Source organism: Dromaius novaehollandiae, chromosome 18 (assembly GCF_036370855.1).
Source record: "Dromaius novaehollandiae isolate bDroNov1 chromosome 18, bDroNov1.hap1, whole genome shotgun sequence".
Classification (NCBI taxonomy): Eukaryota; Metazoa; Chordata; class Aves; order Casuariiformes; family Dromaiidae; genus Dromaius; species Dromaius novaehollandiae.
The window spans coordinates 10,910,393-10,938,345 of record NC_088115.1 but is presented as its reverse complement, the minus strand read 5'-3'; the positions used below and the strand labels follow the sequence as shown (position 1 = coordinate 10,938,345).

The 27,953-nt window shown below is 43.3% G+C and overlaps 1 long non-coding RNA gene across 1 annotated transcript in view; it reads right to left on the bottom strand.

Moving 5' to 3' along the window:
- Window positions 1-27,953, bottom strand: part of LOC135330261 (uncharacterized) — a 342,066-nt gene that overhangs the window by 236,462 nt on the left and 77,651 nt on the right. The window contains exon 3 of the long non-coding RNA XR_010392159.1: window positions 134-296. This is a non-coding gene — a long non-coding RNA (uncharacterized LOC135330261). The remainder of the gene's footprint in view (window positions 1-133; window positions 297-27,953) is intronic.

Here is a 27,953-nt window from a genome sequence, read left to right as displayed (position 1 = left end):
ATTAAGGCATGGTATCAACAATGCAGACGAGAAAAAAAGAGCACTTCAGAGCAATGCTTACCAGCTTTAACCTCATTGTTTTCAGAGGAATTACAACAGGGATGAATTTATCTAACTGTGTTTATAGCCTTACCACATCCATCAATAGGTGGTTCAGTGTGGTTGTGGAGTCTCCATCTTCGGACGTATTCACAACCCAACTGCTCTGCTGACCCTGCTGTGGGCTGGGCGTTGGAGCGGACGATCTCCCGAGGCCCCTGCCAGCCTCAACACTGCTGCTCTTCTATGACCATTCCCTGCCCAGAGAAACAAAAGAAAAGGCATATATGTTACCTATCTACCTGTCTGTATTTAAATCAGTAGAATGCATTTGTCATACTAACATTTTACTTCCAAATACTGACTACTGAGATAAGTGGTACTGATACACAAAGCTGCAGTAACAAGAATTACACCATGTTTCATACCAGCCGAGAACTGAAATAGAAAATTCAGCACAGGAATCCTGTATTCAGATTCCACGAGATGTTGTCGTTTACAGGAAAGGCAGTTTCACGCTGAACGATCCCAAAAAACACAGTCGGGTTTCCCTGGCAATTTTAGATGATTCTGAGACCTCAGGTAACAGTCCAGAAAACACCCAAAGCTGGAGCTTAGCTTTGTTCTGCTAAGGACACTGGTTAAAGGTCAGTTCATCTGAGAAATTTCCACACTGACCCATCCGTATCCACCTCAGCCCTCACCACGGCCTCCCTGCCTCGAAGCCCAGCCTTGGCAGCACTCCCCTGTCTCCACCCCCAGCTGCAGCAATGGCCAGGAGAAGAAATAAAATCTCTCACTCTCACTGACGACCTCCGCGCCCTGTCTTAGGGGACCAGCAGGAACAGAGTAAGCTGTGAATACAGTGTTCCCTCCTGCCCCAAAACATAAGGCTATTCCTAGCTCTACCCCCTACCCTAGGCACAAGCCATATTCTAGTGACCATTATCTAGAAATCAACTTTAACTTTTACCCCTCATCTTGTTTCTTCGGGTCTAAGATTATTCCGGAATTAATGGAGCTCTTTAGATACTACTATCTCAAAATCGCAGCTTGACCATAAGCCATTAGACCAGTGACCTCTGTGTGTCCTGGAAGGAAGCTGGAGATGTTCACCTGTAACAGTTTCCATCTGCATTTAAGGTACTTTAACAATCCACTCAGAGAGGCACGGCTGCGAAGGAACATGAATTATGTCGACTGAGATCGTGGTATTTAGAACATCACATCAGCAGTTCCCTTCCTGTACAGAATCAGTAGATTCATTACAGGTTTTTTATGTCCTTTTGAAAAGGCTGGGATTAGTCACTGGCGTAGGCAGGATACCAGCCTTCCTGGGCTTACGATCTCATTAGGAGCAGTCAGTGCGAAGCATCCCGTCGGGATGCCGACCCAAGCAGCCAGCAGCAGGCAAACTGCAGTGCCACTTCCGAAGGAACTAACCAGCTTGTTGCCATCCCTCTGCTTTTCCCACATCCCCAGGTCCTTCTCCTTTCAACCTACATCTTTGCTTTCGCTTAACTGGCACAGTCATAAAACCACTTCCTCAAGCCCAGCTCAGCACAGAGCTGCTGTGATTCATTTGTGCCCATTTACCCCCCGCTGCAATCCAGGGTGGTGGCAAGCGAAAGGCCCAAGATTAAGACCTTAAATCTTAACAGATGAAACTGGAGCACAATAGACATAGTAAAAATTCAAGGCAAAAAGGTAGTTGTGAACTCTTCTCCAGAGCCCATCCATCCCCAAACACATGACCAGCAGCGGTTGAAATGAGCTGAGAAATCTTTCCCTTGAAACCTCAATGTTCCCTTAGCTGCTTTTAATTATTATGGTTAAATGCAGAAAAGTTTTAACTGTAAGCTTTAAACATCCTTTTAAAGATAACTTGAGGGAGTTGAGATCAGGAAAAGAAAGAATTAAATAAACTTTCTGTCTTTTCCAATCTGCATTGCTTTTCCACCCAGTGCCCTGGCCTTTCATCCTCCTCCATGTCTCTTCAAGGAGGTTCATTAACAAGCAGCTTCAGAAAGAATAAAAAAAGAGGAAGGTGCATACAATCGCTGGCAGACTGAAAAGCCTTTCTGCAGCTGGCCTGGCGCTCTGTAGCAACGGCAGTCTGACGAGGTGGGGGTTTGTGTGTTGTTCATGAAGGGTAACTGTTTTGAAGGCGTTTTGTTTGATTTTAAAATTAAGAGTCAACAGGGAAACACACTCGGGAAATTCTCTTTGATAACTATGTAAAAGGAGTTTGCAAATCTATGCTGGCACTTGTCTTCCTGATGAGAAGGTGCCCAATTAGGGCATATGCACTTCAAGGAGTCATTGAGTCCCTGGTTCCTACAAACGTTGGGAGGTCCACAAGGACCTGGTACCCCTTCGACTCAACCCACAGACTCCACTGTCAGTTAAATAAATGGTGCAGCTACACCTAAAGATCTGTACTGGGTCATGAACAGAGTAACAAACTCAGTTTCAGCTCGTCCCAGCCAGTGAATCAATCTGTTGTTTTTCCTTCTTTGCATCTTCTCTGAAGTTTAAGATAAAAAAACAAATAATCTCCATCACTGCCTACTAACAAGTGATCCCAAGCTCTCAACAGCACCAAGTCCTTTTTTGTGCATCAGTTCTCCTCGGGCACTTCAAGTATTTCAATCTGTGGCTTCGTCTTTACGTGGCAGGCTTTCCCGGGGGAGCTTTATGGAAGGCCCTTATTTCCTCCTCTACCTTTGCGCGCGCACCAGGAGAAGCTGAAAGCAGCCTTGCGACTTCCCGGGCTGGCAGCCTTCCACGGCTTTATTTTTCAGCCAACCTAACAAGCCAGGAGTGAAAACCAGCTCTGAGGTGGGCATAAGAGAGACGGAACGAATCGGAAAGCAGCAAAAAATCAATACGGGTATATACATGGCCACGTTTTTAATGCAAACTGGCACAGCTCCATAGCTGTCAATGAAGTAATACAGGCCAGATGAAAAGAGGCTATCAGGAGCGGCAATTTTCATGCATTTTGCCAGAGGCAGAGTCAGGGACCAGAAATGCGCATGCCTGTCATCAAGGGTTGGATTATGGATCTAGTGGAGGGCAATCACCATATCATTGAGACATACAGGAGTAAGAATACACCAACGATTTAACCAAAATCATCAAAATTTTAACTGACATTTCTACCGGTAGCTGGAGCCAGTTTCAACACTACAGCATCCACTGAGTACTGCAAAAAACATCAGCCTATTTATCCTTCTGAGAAAAGAAACATTAGTAAACAGTTCTTCTGAACTAGGTATGTTGTTCAGTATTTGAATTACCACTCTGCCACCCATTAGCGAAATCATAAATATTTAGCAGAGGTTAAGCTATTATGTGTGCAGGACACAAACATGCTAAACACTCCTGCCTGCACTCTGATCATTAGGACAATAATATCTTTATGAAAACCAAGCATGTTTTCGCTTAAATAGTTAAGAAAATAGCAGTAACCATACCTCCTCTTCCAATTAGGAGGAAGTAGATATTATGTAGCAAATATTATTTGAAACATACTGACCTTTTAAGGTTACCTCTGTCCTTATTTACTGCTTCTGCAATTTGCAGAAATTAATATATTTATCTTTGCTAGAAAGGTAAACAAAAACAACTTCATAAACATAGGTTTATTTTCCCTGACTTTATCCAGAAGTGAAACATTTACCATTTTACTCGATGCCACTTAATGCCGGTCTATCACACGTATTTGCAGCAGGAAATACGCATAAATAAATAAGTGAACTATGGTCCCTCAGGCTCCTGTGTGGATCCTGATTTGGGATAAGCATAGGTCTTGCAGGGCATTGATAAAATGAGCTGGTGGTCCTCAAAGAATACAGTGACTTTAACAAGATTATAGAAGAGTTGTATATGTAGACTGAAGAAGCGAAGTTAAAGCTCTCAGTACAGTGATCACTGGTCATTCATGTCCTCTCTCACTGTCTCAAATCCCAGTTTGCTTCCAGTACACTGGATCTTCCCTGCTCACCCTTGGTCTCTTCAGCTCTAAGCTCTTCCACGCGGTGACCCTCAGGAATTTCTTGCATATTATGTAATATTGTACATTATCAAGGCTTTGACTTCAGTGGGAATTTGTAGATGTGACTCACACAAAGAAATAGGTAATTAAGTGTCGAGCCACAAGAAAGGAGACTTAGCAACCGACATTTTGTAAGGCCTCTAACAAAACATCACTTGCTGCAAAGAGAGAGGTTCAGGCATCTGAAGGCCTTGAAGGAGGCCACCCGCTACGAAGCATGGTCCGAACGGCTGCAGGAGCCAACCGGCAGGAGAACTAACGCGAACCAAGAAATTCTTTCAAAGACAGCGAAAAGACAGCGATAGAAGAAGAACGCCTTGCTGTCCCTCCAACAGCGCTGAGGAGCTTCACCCACTGTGCAGTATGCTGTGAAATGCATCTCACAGATGTTCAACTGTGGGTAGCAGTAAATTAAAAAAAAAAAAAAAGAGGTACAAGTAAATCCATTTGGTATATCTGAAAAGTGGAAACAGTTTCCCAGACTAGAAGGGGGAAATTTGAGTGACATTCATTCTTTCCAGTGGAGCCTTTGAATTTCCAGTTGCGACCATACCCTCCAAGAACATCTGAAAATGCTTAAATACCTTGTCATGTTCTCTGAGTGCATTTACGAGGAATTTGGGGGTGGGGGGGTGGTGGGAGGGGGAGGAAGGAGGCATTGCAAGCAGAATTGAACATTCAAGAGTAGAATTTTTAACCTTGCCAATGAATTGGCTGTTTCTTGCCAGAAATGAACCTGGCTTTTCTGGTAGCAGTGGTTATATATTAGGAACCAGTCACATTATCTAAAACAAGGAAAATAATTGCCACCTTGTCCCTTCTGATGGAAATACCACTTAGGCTGTCACTTATCAGCAAAAGATGTTTTCCTCAATGCTGTATGTGCATGACACCGTACTTTCTAGGTCAGACTTAAACTTTCAACCTTCCACTGGGAGCCTCCTAAGAGTCATCTTCATCAGCTCACACATTAAAACACTTAATGAAAACCAATGCCAAAGCAAAGCTTCCAGAATCTCCAGAGTCAAATTAATGCATAAAACAGCAGGGACTGAGAGAGGAAAATACCAGCTCAATCACATGGACACACTTCCAGCCCTTTCATGATGTCGAGTTGCATTTTGCACTCCAGCCACTCAGCCATTTCAGTTGGTCTAATAAGACAAGAGTTACTCAGTGGGAGGGAGGGTACCAAAACCAACCCAGGGTAACCATTTCTTCAGACTGACCTGTCAGAGTAAAGGCACTGGGTTCCACAGCTGGGATCGCACAGACTCACCCAGTCTAACAGGCCTCTCCAAACGCTTGCACCCAAACTGAGTCTGTTCTTTGCCATCATGTAACAGCTCATCTACTCAGAATGCAGAAAACCAGGAAAATAGGCTTGCCCATCACAGTGGGGTCTTGCATCCTAGGCAGGGGCTCCTACGGGCTAGGTAATGCACGTTTAATGAGCATCACACACTTGAAGAAGAGAGAAAATTAATTAACTGTACCTAAAACAGTGAGGTGCCTGCTGCGTTTTAGGCCTCTAAGGTGCTACTAAAATAATAACTACATAGGTGGGAAGGAGTAAAAGGAGATGTACAGACACATGAAATAATGTACTTAATTAATAACAGGATCACATGATGAAATAGCTACATTATCCTAGCTGAGGCTAGGAGGATGGGGATGCCTTTACCGACTTCCAGCTGTTTCCTACCATTTGCCCAGCCGGCTGTTCTGGCCCTGCTCGGAGGGAGCACTGCTGCTGGGAGGCTGCCAGCGATGCCCAGGAACAGCCCAGGAACCAAACCGAGCTACAAGGATGCAGGCGCATAAACATCCCGTGTCCTACCCGGGAGCGTGACAAAACTAAAGGAAGGATGGCTGCTACCGACACAAAGAAGTAAACCTTGTAATTACACCGTATGATCTTTGAGGAAAACTACAGCTTGGTGGATGTTTAAAGGGAAGGCACATTTCTGAGATGTACTACGTGCATCCAAAATCCCCGGTGCTATTGATTTCCACTGCAGAAGTGCAGGCATTGCCATGGCGCCTGCACCGTAACTTAGGAGTTTATATTGATTCTGACTGATACACCTTCGAATCTCACCTTTTTAAAATAAATTCCAGATAGTGAGGATGAACTGCGAATCACAGCTTTAAGACAAGCAGAGGGGAAAAGTCATTGTTAGTTTTCATAGTATTCACTATTAATGAGCTCTGTGAATGCCGGATCAGTTGGCTCAGTCCTGATAAAAACTAAGGGTCTGATTCTATAAGACAAACAGTAACAGTACAAATTTACACTTAAATTGCAAATACACAAGAAATTTCAAGGGCCAAGGAACCAGGAAGCCTTGAATTCACAGTGAAAGCTGGAACGAGTCTAACTGAGGCAGTCCACGTGTTACGCGATAGCCAAAACACCCCTCCTTCCCCCATACTTAAAAGAATTGTACATACTAGACCATATATTTGCCACCCAGATGAAGAAAGAATAACTAGTATTTTATTTTCACCCTTTAAAAGAAGCATGAGATTTGGGAAGTGCAATTTTCAGGTGGGAACATTTGAAAACCTACTCATGTATAGAAAATAAGGTACTAAAGCACTGTAAGCAAAGATTCAGGATCACCATACAAACACTGCATACGACCAGTTAGTTTCAGCTAGTTGTTTTAGAGTGAAGTACATTTTCAGATGGGAGTCTTAATCTGGTATTCTGGCTACCGTGACCAAACCTGTGCCAACATTTCTATCTACAGATTACAAATCTTTTTTGCTTAGGTCTCTTTTTGATTAAAAAATTTCTAAACAATATACTTCATCATGTGTTTCATGATGCACTAGAAGGTGTACTAAAGAAATGCTGATCTGAGCACAGATATTTACTAATACGGTCCTGCAGAGATATGGTCTGATAGCAGAAAAAAATTCTTCTCTGATAAATCAACTGCCAATTGATTTAAAACGCTGTTAAATAATTTATTCAATAAGCAATATTCAGCCATGCACCGTTGCTGCAGTGGAAAAATTTAACCTTGAAAATTATTCAAAAACAGCTGTCAAAAGTCACAGCAGTTGTTATATATAAGGAATATACATTAAGACAGTAATTTATTGGGCTTTTCAAACACTAAGATGTTTTTTAACAATTTCTCGGTCAAATGTTTTTCCTCGTACAACTACAATTAAGTATTAGTTACCACCTGTTCAAAAGACAGTAACAAATATTTTGTTATAAATTCATAAGCAGCTGCTTTTTGTGTTACTAGGAATTGGTAGGGGGACCCAGCTCTTCCCAATGACACACTCCTCAACAGAAGGTACAGGTAGCCACAAAGCCATTAACACTCAGCCGAGGAATATCTTAAGCAACCTCACGCAAGCGAGTAAGGTCACGACCTGGGGTTTAAAATTTGAGATCCAGACTAATCTGGCTGACTTTGGTACCTTCACACCTTATTTTCATACCACAAAAGAGATCAGATTATGATCGCAGCTTTTCTCTCAGGGAGAAGATAAAGACCTAAAGTACTGAGATTATAATAAAGAACGAAAAATTCCAATTAGCTTTCTGGAGGAAAGCAGCTCTTCTCCAAAACTGAAATATTGAGGAGGATATATCAATTTTGACAAATTTCATTTCGAGACAAAATAATGAGATTGAAACATTTTGCTTGTAAGGCTGAAATAAGTCCTCTGTGTTTCTAAATGACATCTTCATTTGCTTTCTGTATTATTTATTACATGCTTTAACATAAAAGGGAAGGGAGAGGTTTCATTCTGAAACAATGTTTTCCAAAAGCCTGCATTTTGTGAGGAGGTCTGTGATTTTGAATCGCGCTGACCAATATTCTCTCGTGCATTACTGCAGGTCTCCCTGTGTCTGCCTGTCGTCTCCTGTTTCGTAACCCCCCTTGCAGGCTCTTGGGTACAGAAGCCGCTGATTCTTGTGCAGGGCCTTGAGAAGCTGCGCCTTTACTGAGAGGCTTTTTCACACGGAGAAGCTTGCATCTGCACAGAGTTTCACTGCAACTACTAGAGAAAGCTTTAGACCACCCTTATCAAGGGCAACGCCAGCTGAGAAAGCCAAGTGCCTTAAAAACAATCCCTTAAAGCATTCCCCCACGTGACGGACACCCCGGCAGCGTGCAATTGCTGGTCCCATTTCAGACATCCATGGGGAGCGGGCGCAGCAGAGCAGAGCAGGGTGCCGGGATGGGTCGCTACGGCAGAGCCACAGAGAGGAGGCCTCACAGTCCCGCAGCGAAAATCCCGTTATTTCTAACGCGATGGGTCCCTGAACCGCTGGCAGGGACGTGCTTACACCCCCAGCTGTTTCCCCGCTCCTTTCTGCACGGCTCAAACCCAGCTCACAAGCTCCTGTTCTCCGCCCACGGGAGAGGCGGCTGCTGGGGACGCGGCCGTCGCTTACAGCCTGGAAAGCTCACAAACTGCCAGGGATTTCGGCTTTACCTGCTCTCGAACCCGAACTGTTCACAGGCACTGTCCATTTTCCACGCATGGTACTGGGCAATATCCTGTCGAACTCAGCTGTGTCGTGGGCTGTCACCGAGCTCCCCTGCGTTTTATCGCCACTTCTCCACGCACGCGTTCGGTCCGTACGGATATCCAGGGCAATCTGCCTCTGCCGGCATCTTAATAACGAACAGCACCTCTGGGAACCGCACCGCGTGTGTGAGCCAAAGCCACACAGACCGAGCTGAGGGAGCCCTGCACTCCCAACTTCCAAAAATGTTTCTTGTGGGGAAATAAAAACGGTCTCAGCCATCTGCAATAGCAGGTAAGTGCACAGCCGGGTTAGGTGCCCATTTAGCTCATCCTCTCCTAAACGCTGCAGTCACCTCTTGACACTCTCCATTCCCACCTGGCTCCATTACGGGAAACGCTCAGGAAGGAAAGGATCGCAGGATCACTCCATCAAACATGACTACTGCATTAACAGCTTTTTCTTAAAAAAAAAAAAATAGTTTAACAGTGCTGCTTCCTCATGCGTTTGACTGAAATAGTCACATTCATCCAAACAGAGTTAGCTACCAGCTAGCATCAACAGGAACAATTATCTTTTCAAAACACCACTGATGGCATGGCTTTGCACAACTGTCTCTCTGTGCTTGGCGTGTTTAATGGATGCTTATTCAGACTGATACTGCCTGTATATTTCTGTTTTACTGCTGCTTTTGATTTGACAGTTACTGGCAATTCTGCGGCAGATTTATTTATCCATTGTACCCTGCTGTTTTTTCAAAAGCACTACTTCCACAGACTTTCCAGGCAGTTCAGCGTAACTTGCCTCAATCAGCTTTCCTATTTTCTTCAATAATCCCAAAGTCCAAGGTACCCATCCTTCACCTTAGATCATCCTTTCAAACACTCTGGGAACGCTGCACTGCTTTACCTGTAACCGGAGAGGCAGCTCGGGATCTCTCTCGAGACTGCTGCGTAGCGGCGACCTTTCCAGGCGAGGACTCAGGAGCAAAGTCAGCAGTGTGAAGGCATTCGGTACCTGCATGCTCATTCTCTCGTCTTTACAGCCACCGGTGTTCAGAGAAGGGAATACCAAACGGCCGCAATTTAAAAAGTCAAGCTCCCAAACACAAGACAACCCAGCAAACTATTTGTAGCATGCTGTAGCGCGGCAATATCTAACGCGTGCAGCACTTCCACTTGCTGCTTCGGAGCATCTCAGCCAGAAGAGCCACACAGTATCGACAGTATGGCTGCTCACACGTTTCCATCAAAATAACCAAATTAGATTTTCAACCACGCAAAGATGCTCGGATCCATTACAGTGATTTCAGCATTACGGTAATTAAAATCATGCCATTTCATTTTCATGAAAACAAATTACAGACCATTGGGACTACTTTCCTACAGCAATCCCCAATCCATATCTAAGACCAGTTTTTTTTTTCTGCGTCCCTCTTACTGACACCCTCCTTCAGCCAAACACAGTAACAGAGTCATTTCAAGGCTACATACTTGTAAACTTAGACTTAATCCTATCAAGTCCATAATATCTAAGAATAAGCTTAGGTCAAACACCAAAGCAGGCATCCGTGTAGCGGGTTCCCATGACAATACAATTCTCAACCTGTACGTGAAAGATTCCTGCGTCTTCTCTATCCTTCAGTTCAAAGCCATTTCAAGTCTTTCCATGCTACCATAAAAGTGGAGCTAGAGTGCACAGGGCCACGTAAGGACTGATGTCTTCCTCACAGTGGCAGCTAATCTCAGTATTAGGCTATCCAGGTCTTCCCTAGCTCGAGGGACACGTTGTACCTACAGCAGTTTGCCTGAACTAGGTAAAATTGAGAGTTTTGCCTTAGAGAAGAAATGAATAAACTTACTTAGCCTAGTTTGATATTCTGATACCACGCTCCTCTTGACATGTGGTTTTTAAACATTATGCTGACCTAGAAATGTCGTGCTGAAAATAAACAGGCCCCAAAGTCCCGGCTGCCCCGTCCGTAAAGCGGCTGTGTCCCCTCTCACAGACAGGCCTGTGTCCCCGAGCAGGTCCCCCCAGCGGCTCCCAGGCAGCGGGACGCGTGGCGTCGGCTGTGGCCTCTCCGGCCCGGACAGCCCCGGGGTGGTGTTTTCCACGCGTGCCCGTGCCCCTCTTCCCCGCAGCCAGCTCCGGGAGCTGCAGCCTCATCGCCCTTGATGACGGTCCCACCAGGTGAGCTTTAAGGGCACGTACTCCATACGCGCTGCGTACGTCTGCCACAAACTCCTGCAACGGACTGCGTCGCGTTTATCTGATTTACGTGCATTCACTCTGATTATATAATTAAAACTAAACACAGTCGTTGCCCAAAGGATAAACTGTTCAAACTTATTACCAGGGAGAACAAAGACGTTCATAAACCTGATCCAATTTGGCTTCTGCCATTTTAGAAATTAGGGGCTGAAGTCTGTTTCCAGAGAAATTAAAAGAAACAAGAGTGAGACTTGCAGTCTGGCAGGCTTTAAAGCAGAGTTTTTACCTGTTTCTTGTCTTCCCTCGCTGCGTACGAGCGCACGCGTGCGACAGCTGGAGCCGCGGGACGACCCGAGGTTGCCCGGCTTTGCCCTGGCTGCTGCTGCTCCCGCCCAGGCCCGTCCTCCCGTCCACCGTGACCACAACGACCCGGCCTCCGACACCGTTCCCCGAAGTCAGCCTGGCAGCGCACAAGTTCCCTTGCCGCCTGCACGCGTGGATGTACACACAGCCCTTCTCCCGCCACCCACGCACACGGAGGAGCGGAATCTGCGCTTGCTATAATTTAACAGGCTGCAATTTCAGTCAAACGGATGAAAAATACATTTAATCCTCTCACTATTAAGATAAAGTTATTTTTCTTCTTAAAGCACCAAGTAGCTGTAAGTTACCAAAAAATATTTTAAAATAACAGGTAGAAGACTGCTCCCCTTACACAGGTTTTTCTCCCCAAGCCCCATGCAAGCAACAGGAGCAGAGTCTTGCAGAGAGGTTTGCCCACCATCCGGCTAAGATAAAAAGCCTTCCTCCGTGGAAACTGCGCTGACTGGGCGTTAATCCCCACTGAGCCCCACAGCAACCCCCGCAGCCCGTCAGAGCAGGCCTGGCGCCCACCCAGCAGCCCCCCGGCCCCCACCCAGCCGAAAGGCAGCTTCAGCTGCTTCCCTGCAGCGTAAGGCATCTAAATCCCCACGACACCATTTTTTCTGCAAGAGCTAGTGATGTCAAGAGAGCTGCTACTCGCCCCTGCTAGTCTCTAGCGCTGAGCCAGGAATCACCGACATCAGCAAGAAAAGGCTCCTGTAAAGTTTCTCGGCTTTTGGATCCAGCACTTGTGTGAGAAAGAATCAGATTTGCTGAAAATAAATGAATATTCTGTTGTGTGGTTGATTTTTCTTTTCTTTTCCCTTTTCCTCCATCAAAACTACATGCATCTGACATTTCTATTAGGCTGCTGAATATTTGTGAAGCCAGAAGCATCAATTTTTCAGACTTGACAGCTCAGTACATAATATTTTTCTGTGTAAACGAATACAAGGTGTTTTTATTGCCTCTTTATCCACACACCTCAAACGCCACTCTAGTTCCAATAATTTATCAGATATACACTCTGGAAAGAGCATTTGCCCGAGATCCACAGTTCCACAACCAAACGGCAGGCTTGCTTTCTCATTTCACACCCACCAGGACTTCTATGCAAAGATGTATTTCTGATAAAAATCAAAATGTAGCCACTTTTCTGTGCCCTTCAATCAAAGGTGACTTGAGTAACACCTTCATTGCAATAATTTGTCTAACTTACACCCCTGTTTATGCACAAGGCCACATGAGAGAGCAAAAATGCAGAAACAGTGAGTTCAGCATAATTCAGCCACAGGAGCAAAGTTTTGTGCCTGTTTGTAATGAGCTCACCAAAACTCATAAGCTGCAGGCGAGTTTAATTAAAGTCAATGGAGCAAAGAGATTAAGCGCTTAAGTGCGCTATCTTCATGGCTTACAAAACTTGGATAAGTTAAATCATTAAACTTTAATTTGTCTGAGATTATATAACATTGGCATGGAAATACTGGGGGCCTCACGTTATCCCACCTGCGTATCGGAAATGTTATAGCACCTCTCACTGCAGCAAAACCCGCACGAGACCAAGGCCAGAGGAGACGTGGAAGCAGGGAGGCCGCTCGCCAGCGAGAGGCAGCACTGGAGGGAGAGGGCCCACCTGCACCGCCGCGGTCCGCGCGCTCTGCTTTTCGCCCCGGGTAACGCGAGTACGGAAATGCCAGTAACATTTCATCTGTGATTCACATAGCATGCCAGGGCCTTTATTTTAGGTGACATTTCAGGACTAACTTTTCAGATCATTCAAAAATGCGAGTTACATGTGTTGATCATTGGTTCTTACCGTTATCTCCTTCCAGCCTCCACCTAAACGAGGTGATTAGAGCCAGAGGCCGTTAATCCCCTGCAAAGGTTACAGGTCACCTTTCCCGTCCTCCCTCGCGCTCGGGTGTAGCTTTGGGCAGGGCCTGTCCTCCCACTGCTGCGGGCAATGCTGCAGCACTCGCTCCCTCGGCCTCACCGCTTCTGCTCCCCCTCTACCCGCTCTGCCTCATTTTTTTTGGTGCAGATCCGGACAAACTTCTCCTCTCAGTTGGGATCCTGTGCGAGTAGCCTATTTCCAGCTTGCAAACCTCAACCATGAAAACGCAGCAAAATGACCCCATGCCCCGGTCTGCTGGGAACTCCACGGCCACAGGGGAGGCTGCAAAATTCTCCCTGAGCTACAGACTCAGCGGGGGGAAGGCAGGAAGCTATTAGTTAAATGCAAGAACTGCAAAGACTGCCTGTTTCTTGTCCAAAGGAACATTTCCGACGCTAGGACATTTCTGGTGCCTTCCCAGCCAGTCACAGGATTTGAACCTGGGACAACCTGCCCAGACATCTACTAGGTTAAAGAAAAGCCCAGCTGCGATGGCCACCAGGGAACCAGCCACTCCAGACAGCCGCGATCCTCACTGGTATTCCTCCATCCTTGCAGAAATGATTCAGAATCACCCATCTCTTTATTAAAACCCTCTGAGCTGGGTTACCTTTCTTTAGCTTTTGCCTGGGTGAAAGTACTCCCCTCCATTTTTTATTTCCTTTGCTGTTATTCTTTCCTGTTCATGAAATGATAGAAAGAAGCAGCCAATTTTTTCATGGTTCATTTCTAACCTTTCTAAATGTTACTGTTTAAAATATTTACAGTTTTTATAGTTGCCTGCAACCTTCAGAGTGAGACTAAGCACTGTTATTTCTTGTTCTGGGAAAGCCACTGAGCCTACACTGAGCCTAGGAGCCCCCAAATCCACTTCACTCCCGAGCACGTTGACAAAATTACCTCAGAATTTCCCTCGTGGCAAGGAGCAAAATTAACTGTATTTTATATGACAGAAATGTATTGTGCTTCCACATTTCATGCGCAAAATACCACTCACTGATGAGATAAAAATTCTGCACTGTCATATCACATCGACTTGCCCTCGAGAAGATAGTTACTTCACACCACACTGTGACAGTTGGTATTTCTGCACTTCGGCTTCAAAATCACATTTACCTAATATATTTCATTTTTTTCTGGGTGCAGTTTTGAGAGACCAACACGAGCCCCCCCATCGGTGCGCTTATGCCAAGTTCTGGCTTCGGAGTGACCCGAGACCCGTGTCAGGCAGCACACAAAGCCTAAAACCACTGCGTCCCGGCAAGTTTCAAGACGCAGAACGCCCCGCATCGTTTCTGTGCCCGCTATCGCTGCTCGCTGCTTTCTGCTGCCAGCTGCCCCTCGTGCCCTGGGAAAAGACACGTTTCTGTCCTCTTTCCCACAGACCCAGAGCGAACCACAGGCTCCGGCAGCTCTCCCCCAACACCCTGCCACGTTAGCACGTCTCTGAGGATGTCTCCTTGGAGCTGACCAGAGAAAAGTGAGCTGAAGAAGCCAAAAAAACCCTGGGAACAGAGGGCCATGCTCTAATGAAGCAAAAGGAAATGGCTGGCTCAGATGATCTACATGTGGGCAACTTACAACTACATTTTGTTTTGTTTTGTTTTCCTCAGCTCTGTTGAAAAGAGAGTATTCAACACTTTTTGAACTCTGATCACCCCCGATGCCTCACATCGTCCCCGTGCAGAGAGGGCCAGCCTCTCGCTGGGCCCAGTGACCTCCCTCATCACGTCTCTCCTGACCCAAGGCATCTGCTGCCGCTTATCAAACCAGACTTCTTCAGCTCCGGGACACACCGCATGGTTTAGACTCACTGCTTCCTCTTGGGAATGGATTGTCAATACTTATTACAGAGGATTAACAGTTACTTGTCCAACAGGAGACAACCAGTGCTCACAGGCAACGGTTGGCGGCCATAACCGCTGTCAGTGAAGACTTCTCGGTAAACTCCTGAAGCACCTATTTATCCCTTTGCCTTGGAATCAGACCACAGAGATACAGGCCCTGTGTCACACCTCACTTCCAGCCCTTTCCTTCTTTCATTTTTAAATTAAAATCCTCCTCTCCACCTCCTCCTGTCCGCCCATCAGCTTTCAACAACCCATGCGGCAGTCAAGACACAGAAGTCCATTCCACCAGTAAGAGCTATTTTTACTTAAAACAAGCAGGGACTTCCCTCATACATAACAAAAGACAATATCCTAACACCCTGCCTGTTATTTCTATCTTCCGGTAAATGTAATTCCAGCAAAAGGATTGGGATTATAGCACAAGATACTATTCATCGCAAGAAAATTTACCAGACTCTGGCTTAAAATATTAAAATGCTTTGTATTTGTGCATGGTCTTTCATCCCAGAGCTAAAAGCATTTTTGCAGATATGAGTTAATTCTTACAATACTCCTGTGAGACAAGAGTGATTGTTGTTGCTTCTACCAATATCCTGGATGTGACTGCAGAGATATTCTTTTTATATATTCTCTATTTTTCTGTGTTTTTTCACTTAATTGAAAAATAAGCACTGGGGATACTCCAATCACACACAAAACCTATTATGTTGTTGTTTTCCTTTTTTTTAAGCAATGCAATATGCATTGCACATTCCCTACGTTTATTTATTGTAGAGAACTTGTTTCATTAAATTAATGAATATATAAAAATACATATATAAGGATCTTAATTTTCAGCTGCACATCTGAGCTCTGCTGCATGGAGATTCTAAGAAATCCCAAAATTCGTGCTGCAGGGACATTCCTGTAAAGAGTGGCTGGGAACCTCCTGAGAGGGGCTGAGCCTTCTCACCCCCCTTAACTGAATTGAAACTGTAGCGGGAGGCACTTCACAGGGCCTCAGACTGCCAACATGTACTGAAGCACTTTTCTGAAGAGAGCTGGTCCACGTATATGCTTAAAACTCAGGGTATGCACATTTGCTGAACACAAGCCAAAGGCAATTAGCCCATTTTGTTGACAAAATTCCCACTGACTTCAGTCACACAGCATAAGACTCTTAATTCCTTGTAAGCCCAGGCTTTCTTGAAGTGAACTACTCGTTCTTCCTGAGGGAAAAAATGGGATTCCCTTTTCCTTCCTTCCCGTTTTTAATTCACCTTTTGTTAAAGCTGGTCGAATTTTCCATTTGCTACTCCTCTGCTTAGTCTCAATTGAGAAGAGAAGGAAATACAGAAAAGCATTGTGTCTGTGAGGCTGCGATTCTCAGGAGATGATGTTGAGCAGTACTTCAGCATCAGTCTGGACTAGATCTCACCAAGTAACGACTTCTTGTGTCTGCTGCCTTGCCTTCCCTGGCAGTTCCTGCAGGCTGGCTCAGCGATGCACTGGGCATGCGAGCTCAGCATGATGGCACAGCAGGTGCAGTGGAAGAGCCAAGACAGGCTGGATTCATCCAATGCTCTGAATTTTACAATCTAAATTCAGTTTTTAGTAGACTACAAAGAAGAAAAAGAGTCCCCTTCTTCCTAAGGAGTGTTATTTCTTCACTCACTTCTGGATTGCAACAAAGTTTGGATATGAAGTCATAGTTTAATTTGTATCTTAACTGACTTAACAACACAACCAGATGAATACTGAAAAATGGAGAGAGACTGTACCGATTCTGGCTACACCCTTGTGGTTGCTTTCTCTGCACAGTCAGAAGACCAGCAGCGAAGGTACAGTCTCTCCTAGCAGAAGCACCTCACTTGGCTTGGTGGGAGCCTGATTCTGTGTTGGGAGATGCCCCATCTTTTGCAAATAGCAGCAACACCTTTTCCACTCCAGTGACTTACATGAGTGAGTCGGACTCATATGGGAGAAAATTCACGGGGTTCACACGTGTGGGAGAGTCTTGGAAAATGTTGCAGGAGATGAGGATGGAAGAAGTCTTTCTAGAGCCCAGCACAGAAGTAATTAAAAGTTATTTACAGACTTTTCAGCTAAGTTCCCATATATATTTAAAACATCAAAGTTCATTAACACTTAACCTCTTTAGGGGACTCAGAGGCTTGATGGAATCCTAAATCTCACAGAGATGATGCCTCAAGCAAGGTCTTTTTCATCCTTAAGAAACAGCTTTACCACCTTAATGCTGCGTTTTATCTGTTCCCGCTCCAGGAGGACTGGGGTTCCTAGGAGAGCCCTGGGAGCTCTTCTGCTGATTACCAATCTGACTACGTGCCTCAGGAAGACAATTAACACCCTCCACCTTACTGACTATCAGCTTTTTCCCTCAGAACTGATCAAATCTCAGTTGAATTAGACCTGAATGGACCGTACAGTGAAAAAAAGCAGGCCCTGCCCAAAATACAGAACACTTCTGGTTCTCTCCACTGTCCAATTAACACACCACAAAATGGATTGGGAATAGAGGCAAACCCAGTTGGTAAATGGAAATACAAGAGAACTCATGGGCCTAATTCTGACCTTGCTTACTCTGATTTTGCATCAGCATCATTCAACTTAATCTCAGTGGGGTAATCCCTGCTTTGCACCACGGCAAACAAGAGACCTTTGTGGTTAAAAGAACGTGGAAGAACACAGTGCCCAGTCTTGCTCTCCCACCTTCCGTCTCTCGTTACTGTGTGATTTGTCAGGCATTAGGACTTCCATGCTGATGTTCTTGCTTGTCTCATCTTGTGATTGACGTGTAGGAGAAAGCAAATCTTTTCCACAAGACTTTATTCCGCATTCAAAGATTGAATGACGAGTTGTTTCTATGAGAACTATTGCCTAACATTTCTGATGAGCAAAAATGAGTGTACGTTCAGAGTAGATACTTTTATAAAAGCAGGATCACAATTTAATTAACCACTCCACTAACAAATTCCAAGTAGAAATTAAAAGTGGTTCAGATTAATGATTTTGTATTCACTACTCTGGGAATTTCTTATGCCCTGCTGGTTTTAACTTCAAGTTTGTTATTTAAAAACCTTAATCAGGAGTTCGTATGGCACCTGATTAAGACTTTCTTTAAACAGTCCTGCATTAATTTCCAGCAGAAAAGGATATTACTGCACAGCTCATGCTCTTAACTTGAAGTTCTGAATCAAATATGAGCTACAATGTCAATCAGACTCATATTGAGTCAAATTTTCCTGCTTCCATTCATGATATCTAAGTCTGGATTAACTCCTTTTAAGTTACTCCAAATGAAAAGTTGCGCAAGTGAGAACAGAACTTAATCTTTTAGTCATTGTATGAAGTATGATGAACACAACTGCTGTGAAAATAAGAATAGCAGTTAAGACTGGGAACTATCTCTTATTTACTTTTCTTAAATTTGGGTGATGGTGATGGCATGAAGAAATAAGTTGAAGCCCTGCAAAATGTCAGATGCAGAAGTGTCTGAATGGATGAGGTGAGTTCCACTGAACTCAAGACTCGAGGGTGAAATTATTCCTATGCATTATATAACTGTTTCCAGCCACTTCTTCACATCAGAGTACTGGAAAAACAACCAGGTTTTCCAAACAGCCCAAATGCTACATATATCAAGGAGCTGTTTCTAAATGACCTAAAAGCTAGCATTTTTACAAACTATCTACTTCAAAGCACCTTAGGAATTGACTATAAATCTATGGGGGGAAAAAATCAATTCAGCATATGCTAACTCATGTATTTACGATTTATTTAATTCTTTTTCAAGATAGCTCATTCGTTTTCCAATCTGACTTGAATCTCATCCAACTTTGACTCCTAAAAATAATCCCCAAACCTGAGCAATTTATGCTGTCTGTGGGACAGTGACAGAAAACACAAACCTCTGAGTATTTGACAGTGACACGTTAAGTGAGAAGTATTTTGAAGCAGTCTTCAGTGACAGCCTTTGTGCAAAGAAGCCAGAATAATCAACCAAGTATGTAGGGTGCTTTATAATAAACTAGCTAAATTCAGATATTACAAGTGCCTATTAATTACCTTGAAGAAAAGGTCATTCTAAACTGAATGAATCTGATAATTTGTACTTCCATTGATAACTGTGTCATAATGGTGAAAGGATACAAAGAGTAACTGTTAATGGATTTATTGGACTAGATGCCATTCACACATGCTTGTAAGAGCCTGGAGCAACTCTGAAGTACTTACACTAAGTCAGCTTAGCTTGGTTACCTTGGCTGTAAGTTTCTCTAAAAATGCAATCTAACCTGTTTATTCAATGCAAACACCAGATCTTGTTGTAAGCTTTCCTATAGGATCACTGTTGCACTGAATAACAACCATCTACAAAAATCAAAATATATGGTAACATATCAGATTCCTCACTCTTTTGCATGGGAACTTATCAAAGCATATCATTTCTATTGCCTCAGTGGTGCTGCGTTATCCAATGAAAACACTGAAATAACTGAAGTGAAACAAAATTTGAGACTCTCTGAATCAAAATGTTTCATTAAATGTAAACTCAGCTTCGCTCAATCCTTTCAAATTTCGTATGCTTTCTAAATTATAAGGATATGCCTATGGGATGAAAGCTCCATTTTCCACCTGTTCTAGTAATTACCTCAGATTTACTTGGAGTGAATAGGGGCAGTATTTCACCCACTCACTCTTCATTTTTACCTCTACTTGAACTCAATGGGCCTGAGTCTGTTCTGCTGTGTAAGAGGGAAGGAAAATGAAGCTAGACAATGGATAATTTATTCATAAACAATATAACTGTCCAGAATAACTGGACAAAGGTACAGCTCTGTTGATATCCTCTAGATTAACGTAGATGTGCCCGCACTAATATCAAGGGATGAGACAGAGCTAGGCATCATCAGAGACAGACCAGAACTGCTACCTGGCTCAGTACCCTCTGGAGTGTTTCAACAGCTCAACTTTATGAACTATGCAGATGACCCCACTGCAAAAGTAGCAGAAACTAATATTAAAGATTATTTAATGTGGAAATTAATGACAGCTCTCTCTCTGTCCTTTCCTTGGTAAGCAAGATATAAAGAGAGAGAGCTGGGTACAGCTCTGTCATGAAGATCTACATTAACTTGCCATTCATGTTGCAAGGAGTCTCAAATATTGGTATTATCTTTCGTCCTGCTTGTGCTCAGTAGTATAAAGTTCACTTTGACTTGCTCACCTCTCTCAGCCAAGGCAGTCTGGAGTGGAGCCGGCACTACAGAACGTGCATTAATGCGGTGTCCGTCACCTGGAACGGCATCCTTTACAAAGCCAGGGAAAGACCGTGACAGGGCTGTATCAGCAGTTTTAAAGTTAGCCAATTTATGCAGCTGAAGATGATGACTGGGGCCTAAACCAGAGAGAAATGAAAGCCAAACTCAACTGTACAAGCAGATTGCCAGCTGAAGGAGGGGATCAATTAAACCACAAGTAACAGAGAAGGAAAATACAATGAAATAACACCATGTCAAGAATGTCTCTTCTTTTCTGCTCTTCCAATAGCTAGAGGCAAGTCAAGGAAAGCTATCATGACTTTATGAAATAGCAACACATATTCACTTCTTGTTTCAGATTCCGACCTGACTCTCCAGGTTGCGTATGAGACCCCCACAGAGCTTTTTCTTTCATGAATGAAGCAGCAGACAAAAACACTATTTAAAAAGGTAAATTAGCAGGGAATATACTGAGGGCACTTAACAGAAAGCCCAAGAGACCAGTGACCTGCACAGAGAGCTGCAGTAACCCTCACCTGTGTGTGTTCTCCCCTGATTAGCAAGGAAGCCCCTAACAGATCGTGGGCTAGAGCAAAACGGTGCTTTGCAGGAGACTTCAGCCAGCTTGTATGATATTTGGCAAATTTCTGCTAAAAGGAAAGTACTTTGGTGGAGATGTATTTTTCTTTCTACTTATAAAACAGCTACACTACTTACTTGCACTTACCCTGGACTGGCTTTGACCATCTGTATCAACCATTACTACATCAGCCTATGGCTCATGTCACAGCCCCTGCAAATTTGTTCTTTTGGGCAGTTACAACTCCTCAGCTGTCTGAAGTTATTTTTCCAGGCACTTTTGACATTTTGGTCCATAATCCCTAGGCAGTATCTATCTCATGTAGGAATTCTTCAGTCAAATACTTTTAGGGTGCTGAACTTCTGACACTTAGGGTTCAGTATTTCAAAGAACAGACTACTCATCACCTTCTGGTAGCAAAGTCTCTTATGTTACTGCTAATTAAGCGCTGAAGAAATGAATGACCTGAAGTCATTAGTCATTTTAAAAAATTTTAACCCCGAAATAATAAAGGTGCATTGTAAAGATACTATACTTCCATTCCCAAATGTTGATTAAATTACAAACATAGTCCTTAAAATAATCAGTTTTAATTAACAGGTCATCAGCTTTAGGAAAAAAGCTTGCAAAAAGAGGTCATGTATCTTTTGAGTACTATAGGCCAGTGATACTGCATTTAAACAAGCAAGATAATCAGTTTATAAAAGAAAAAAATACAATCATTTTCAACTATATTTAATTAGTAAAGTATCTCTCTACTTCCTAGTAATAACAATCTTTAATTATGATTATGAGTGTGCTGAATTTCCCATACACCTGTTTAATCGAAAGCAGATGTTCATTCTGCAGTGGGTTATTTTCATAATATGCATCACTATTAACTTGCTATTGCTATCACAACACACTGGGAAAAGCAGTACACAAATAATGAGTAATGGTTTCTGTGGTTATGAAGTTAACTGCCTATTTATTCTGTTTTTATTACTAACATTCTGTCACCATCAGTGATTTGATAGAACACTGCATTTTTTATATTATTATTATTCCTCCATGTACTGTTCAACTTTTTATATGACTTTGACCAAATTTCCATTCTGGTTATTCACTATTTGTCTATTTTGTTGGTTTGGATAATAAGCAACAAGTGGTCTACCCTCCTGGCTTCTGCGAGACAGGCACCTCGTATCCGTCTCAGACAAGGCACAAAACACCAACCTATCCCATGTGTAAAGGGGCACTTTATATTTTTATACAGGCAATTCCTTTTTAGCACTATCAATCTAGGCAAGAGATGAACTAACGACCTGAAGGAGAAAGGCCCTCTGCCTCCTTGTTAATTAGACTTCTTGACCTGTGTGTCCATGCAGCCAATCAGGCCCAAAGGACTAAGGGAAAAGCAAAACTGTACAGGACAAATTGAACATTTTCCTTTGGAGCCACAGAGGTCCAGAACATACGTTACAAAATACGAAAGTATCTGGATGCAGGTTTTTCCTCTTGCATTCCTAGTAATGAATATAATGAGCCTAAGTTTCAGAATACAACAAGTATGCTATCAAGCACCTAGACAGAAAGAAATCTCTAATAAAAATAATTACATTGAACAGATCAAGTACCATTTGAGAGAGGGTCTATTTAAAATAAGATTTTTCAAAATCCTCTCATTTAATAATAATGATGATAATAACAGGAGTAGAACCACCTTTGTGCAGCAGTCCCAGAGCCCATCATACTAGGTGATTCCCCTAAAATAGCGAGAGACCCCATCTCACAACACTTAAGGATAAAGCAGACAATACTCAGAGTGGCAACACATGCAATGGATACTTTAACAAGGCAAAGTGAACTCGCTTCACCAAAGCTACACAGAAGGTCAGGAGCAAAGACAAAAAGAGCGCCCAACTTCAAAGACCTGGAGGCTGCTGCGATGGCACTTCAACGGGTCAGCGAGGCTGGCACTTGGATCCGCCCTGGCAGAAACGTGCTTAACAGCTCCTAAGCAACTAAAAATCTGGGGACTTTACCTCCCCCCCCCCCCAAAAAACAGTGTTTCTCCACTATTATTGTTCAGACGGTTTGCCTACTGTCCAGCCCAGATCAGCTCTCCTTCATTTGCCTTCTCCTGTCTCCACCCCGCTTCCCTCCCTCCCCAGGGCCTGGCTGCCTCTGCGCAGCTTCGGCAGCTCCCCTCTGTCGTTACCCTCCGGCAGTCTGGGCTGCAATCACTCCCCAGGCCTCATTTGCAGCTGCGGTGTAAAGAGCACAGTCCTCAGTTCATCAGCAGTGACAAGGGCCTTGCAGCCCATCTGTAACCATCTTGAAAACGTTAATTAATACTGTAGTGCTGATTTTGGACAGTGGCTTCCTAAGCTCCTTAAGACGATGAGTAACACACCAGTTCAATACAGCAATTAAAAACTGAAAAGCAGTCCTTTCTGCAAGCCTGAAAGGAGCACTTCCACTTCGCCTATGTATACATCAGCCTTGACGTCCATTCTTGTGTTGATTTTCAGAATATTTTGATTAACAGTCTCTCCTAGACTTGATGCAACTTTACGCAGTGAACACCACATGGGCAATTACGATCTGCTGGTGAATGTGGAGCCGGGCCATGGAGCATGGCACCATACCTGCTGACGGCGGCGGGATTCCTCCTGGGATCCCCCAAACAGCCCAAATCTGCTTGCGAGCTTGTTTCTGCATTGACACAGGAGCAATTCGTAGGACTTCAACAGAGATTTCCTTGGGATAGAACAGAAGAATTAAGTTCAGAGTATACGGTATTTGATGGGGGTTTTTAGCTGCGATGGAAGATCATGCCACAGAATGTCAATGAACAGGACCAAAGCCTGGTCCCACTTCACACTGTTTGCAAACAGGGACTACTGTGTACAAAGACGAAGCAGAGAAAGTAGTAGTTTGCATGTTGATTAATGTGTTTTTCTTCTACGTACACAATACACCAAACTCCACATAAAGAGTGATGAACTGCTACTGTACGACTGATTCCAGAACAGAATAGCTAGACAGACAACGGCACAAACCATTTCTTCTCAAGAAAGAGACTTCGCTACTCATAATCAAATCTGCAGGGAATATACAATGTGAAATACAGCAAGAGCAGCTATAATAAACTTTGATTTGACTCCCTTCCTTTAGTTATAATGGTTCCAGATAATAACAGAAAGTAAAAAAAAAAAAAAAAAAAAGCCTTGAAAAAGGGAGCTTATTTCTTTTTTTAACAGTTCTAGAACAGAAATTACAGAAAAGAATAATCACAATTCAATAATTTAACTTTATCTTTTTTGTAAAAACATAATCATTAAAAATTCTTCTCAGGTCTGTTGATTTGCTTCTGAATATTTTACCCCTACCTAGTGATGCCATGGCCTAATACAAAATAAATTAGAGGATGGCTGTAGTAAAGGAACAGTGGGAAAAGTCGACTTCATTAGAAGATTATGCATTAGATCCGGATTTATAATCGCATTTTCTCTAATAGCAAGCATAAAAAATGACATTTTACTGAGTACAAATATTTGCAAGGGAAAAAAAAATTCAGCCAGGCTCTCAACCTAACAGAAGAGCATGTCCACATAAGAGCAGAAACACCACATGCAAGCGTTACTGATCACAATTTCTCTTACTTTTCACAGTCGTTACTTCGGAGCAATCAGTCCCCAGCCACCCCAAGCTCACTGCACATGGCTGAAGGGGAAACCTCCTACAGACCCACGGGCCATGCACATCTGCGGTGATCTGCAAACAGACCCCGAATGTTTGCTGTTCTCACCATCCACGCCTGCAGACCCCAGCACTGGGCTGCACAGCACCTCATGCAGGAAACCAACGTAAAAATACACACTGGGGAAAAGGGAATTGCTGGATCAGAGATATACGATATTAAGCGCTTTGTAGCAATAAAAAACGAATATGCGATTGCAGCTTATCCAAAGTCATAGGAAATGACTGAATTCACGCCATAACTGAACAGAGATTAGTCAAGAGAGAGACAGATGTTAAACGTGATAGCATTTTAAAGCTTCAAGCTTCAGCAAGAAATTTCCAACCTTTTCTCTTGCGGTATTCAGTTTTGAAAACAATCCAAAATTTATGTAGCTTTGCATGTACGATTGGTCACAGGGGGGTTTAAAGCTCGGCAGCTGGCAACAGTTAGCTATGCAAAGGTTCTGGCCATTTAATCTTCCAAAGCCTCGGCAATTGCTCAGACTTAGGCGAACAGTTTTGGGGTGAAATCCTTCTGCCCTTGAAAGTCAATTAAAGTTTGCTATTGGCTTAATTGAACCTAGTCAACTGGCTCCTGATGGGGAAGATGACTTGTCAAGCATGTACGTACTGTTTGCATCTCACTGCCTGGCCACAAAGCTCAGCTGTTTGGCTCTATATGCAGTTTAACTCCTCCCTACTCAGCAAAACCCACTCTTGCCCCAGGGCCTGCTTACCTATTTTATCCAATGGCTCTTTCGGTGCACTTGGGCTAGGCAGTGGCTAAACAGGATTTTGAGATGCACAGTTCTTTTTTTGGCACTAATACTATTTTGGATCTTGCTTCCCCAGAGCAGACACTCAGCTTCTCACAGAAGTGGGAGATGATCCAACGTAGGTGATTTCCCAGGTTCAGAGGTGTCAATTAGCCCTAACACTCATGAGGCAAAAATGTAACTGTTGCATCCATGACTGTATGCAGTTTAATAACCACCCCACAAAGAAATTACCTCTTCATTTAATAATAAATGAGATAGATTCAGTTTTCAAATGGTTAAAATATAATTTATTACTGTTTTTTTTTTTCCAACACAAGTCATGTAAGTGACCCAGACCTTTCCTCTGTGGTCCAAATATTAACTGTGTCAGCATGGTATTTTCTTTCCCTCCTGGAATAAAAATTTAGCAATAAACTCCAGAGGCAAAGTGGCATCTAGTTAATGGCATTCAATCTAAGCTTATTGCAGATCGACCTTGAATGCTGCCAAGTCTCTAACGTGCTGACAATACAGCATCGTTGCTAAGCTACCTATTATTAATCTTTGCAATGAAAAATGAAGAGGTCAGAATGTGTCGAAGGTGTGTTTATTACAGAGCTTGCACAGAGGGTCTCATTTGAAAGCTTGGATATTTCACCATTTTTATTGCTGTGAAAAGCTTTTAATTCTTTGTAAAGATTTGGATCTGATTGACAAGCCACAATATATGACACTGATCATCTCTTAATTAAATAGTAGAAAAAGAAATGCATATATATTTTATAAATATTCACCTGTCAACATTCAGGCCAACAGAAAAAGGAAGTTCTAGTGATTTGTAATTGAAATAGAAATGATTTAGCACTTTATTTCATGGTCAAAGTTGCAGTACCTTGGGTCTAGAGAAGCCTCAAAATGCACGGGACGATGGTTAGCGTCTAAGAAAATATTATTATTATTACAAAATTTGCCATTCTTATACTCTGTCCATATCTTACAGGCCTATTTCTTGTGGCTCTGATTTTTATTTTGTTTTGTTGTGTTTTGTTTGGGGTTCAAGACTCTGTAAAGAAACAAGACACGTTCTATTTATCAATAAATCATCAAACACAAAAACAAAGGCCAATGAACGGGATGTGCACATGAAAAACGAAAAAAGGGGAAACAGCATCCTTTGAAAGAAGAAAAGGCCAGGATAAGAGCAAAAAGTGGCCTGGTGTCATCCTGCCACAAAGGAGAGCGATGCAGGAGGTGAAGAAGAGATGCAGTATACATTTTCAAAGGAGATGTGCATGGGTTATCAAAGTCCTGTATGCAAGAGCTGCTGATACACCCAGGGAGACACACAAAAAAAAAAAAAAAATAGCCAAGGCTTCCAGGAAGTAAGACATCTCCTTGAAAAAGCAAAAGTCAAACTTTCTAAGGACTTATTTAAAAGGAAAGGCTTGATCAGCAAAAGTTGAAGTGTGAATTTCAGGAGACACTGGCCTAGCAGTTCTCTCTCCCCTGGAAAAACTTTTTGACATGGCTTATGAGAATTTGGGAGGTTGTGAGGACTTTCCCCAAGTGCAGGAGAGGGAAGGTGTCCCCAGGTGGATAAATGCTTTTGCAATTGCAATTGCATCAGTTTAACTTTACTACCAGCTAGGGCTGGCTAGAAAATAAGAAAGACTTTTTGCCAACAGTGTGAACATGGACATTTGAGTTTGTTCTGAAATGAAATGCAAAGAGACCTTCTCGGATTTCTCATGAAGTGATGTGACACAGTCACTGAAGAAAAGCGTACAGGCCACCAACGGAGACAGCCACCGGCTACGTGGTGTACTCAGCTTCCTCTCCCGTGTGCCGGGATTTGGAGCCGGCTGCCGAGTTGCACGTATCCCGCCGGAATGCACCATTCCTCTGCTGACATGGCAGAGAGATGCCCTCAGGAGGTTAGTCAAACCTTACAGGGGCTTACCAAAAAAACATGAGAAGAAATCTCTTCCTCACATCTATGCAGATAAAACCTTCCTTTCAGGGACAAACTGTAGAATTTTTCTGTATTTGGCCTGGTTAGAAGTTTTTTGCCTTAATAGCAAACGTTATTTTATTTAGGCTGCATCTGTAATTTGCATGAAAAATGGGAGAAAACTAAAGCAACTAACTCCTGTATAGAACAGCACTACTCCCGTACAGTGCTATTTTTTACTAGGAAAGTTAGTAAATTCCACAGCCGAAAGCAAATATGCAGCATCACTTGGTGATACATATGCAAGAGGGGCACGAAGAGCTCAACTCCAACTGTGAGTAAGCAGGATCACACCCGCTGTTCGAATCAGAGAAGCGGATAAGGAACGGCGGTGATTGAGAGGGTCATGTACCCCGCAGGTGAGCAATTACATAATGAGTATCTTAAATATTTTACTTCAGCTGAGCAGCTTCAATTTATACCAGCAGAGAAGCCGCCCTTGGTGCTTAGCATGATACCCAAAGTCTAGGTTTTCTTGAAGTCAGCGACCAGATTTGCATGTCTCCTTGATTAGGATTTCTTGCCAGAGACAAGGAAGATCTTGTACTATAGAACATTCTAGGTGTGCAAGCAAAATCTGAGCTCAGACATACTCACATCACATTATACTTATCCTGGGCTGACACAGGCCTCACCAGAAATACGCGTGAAATGTTGTCTTTATACTTGCAGTCACAACCGCAAATTTTAATTAAC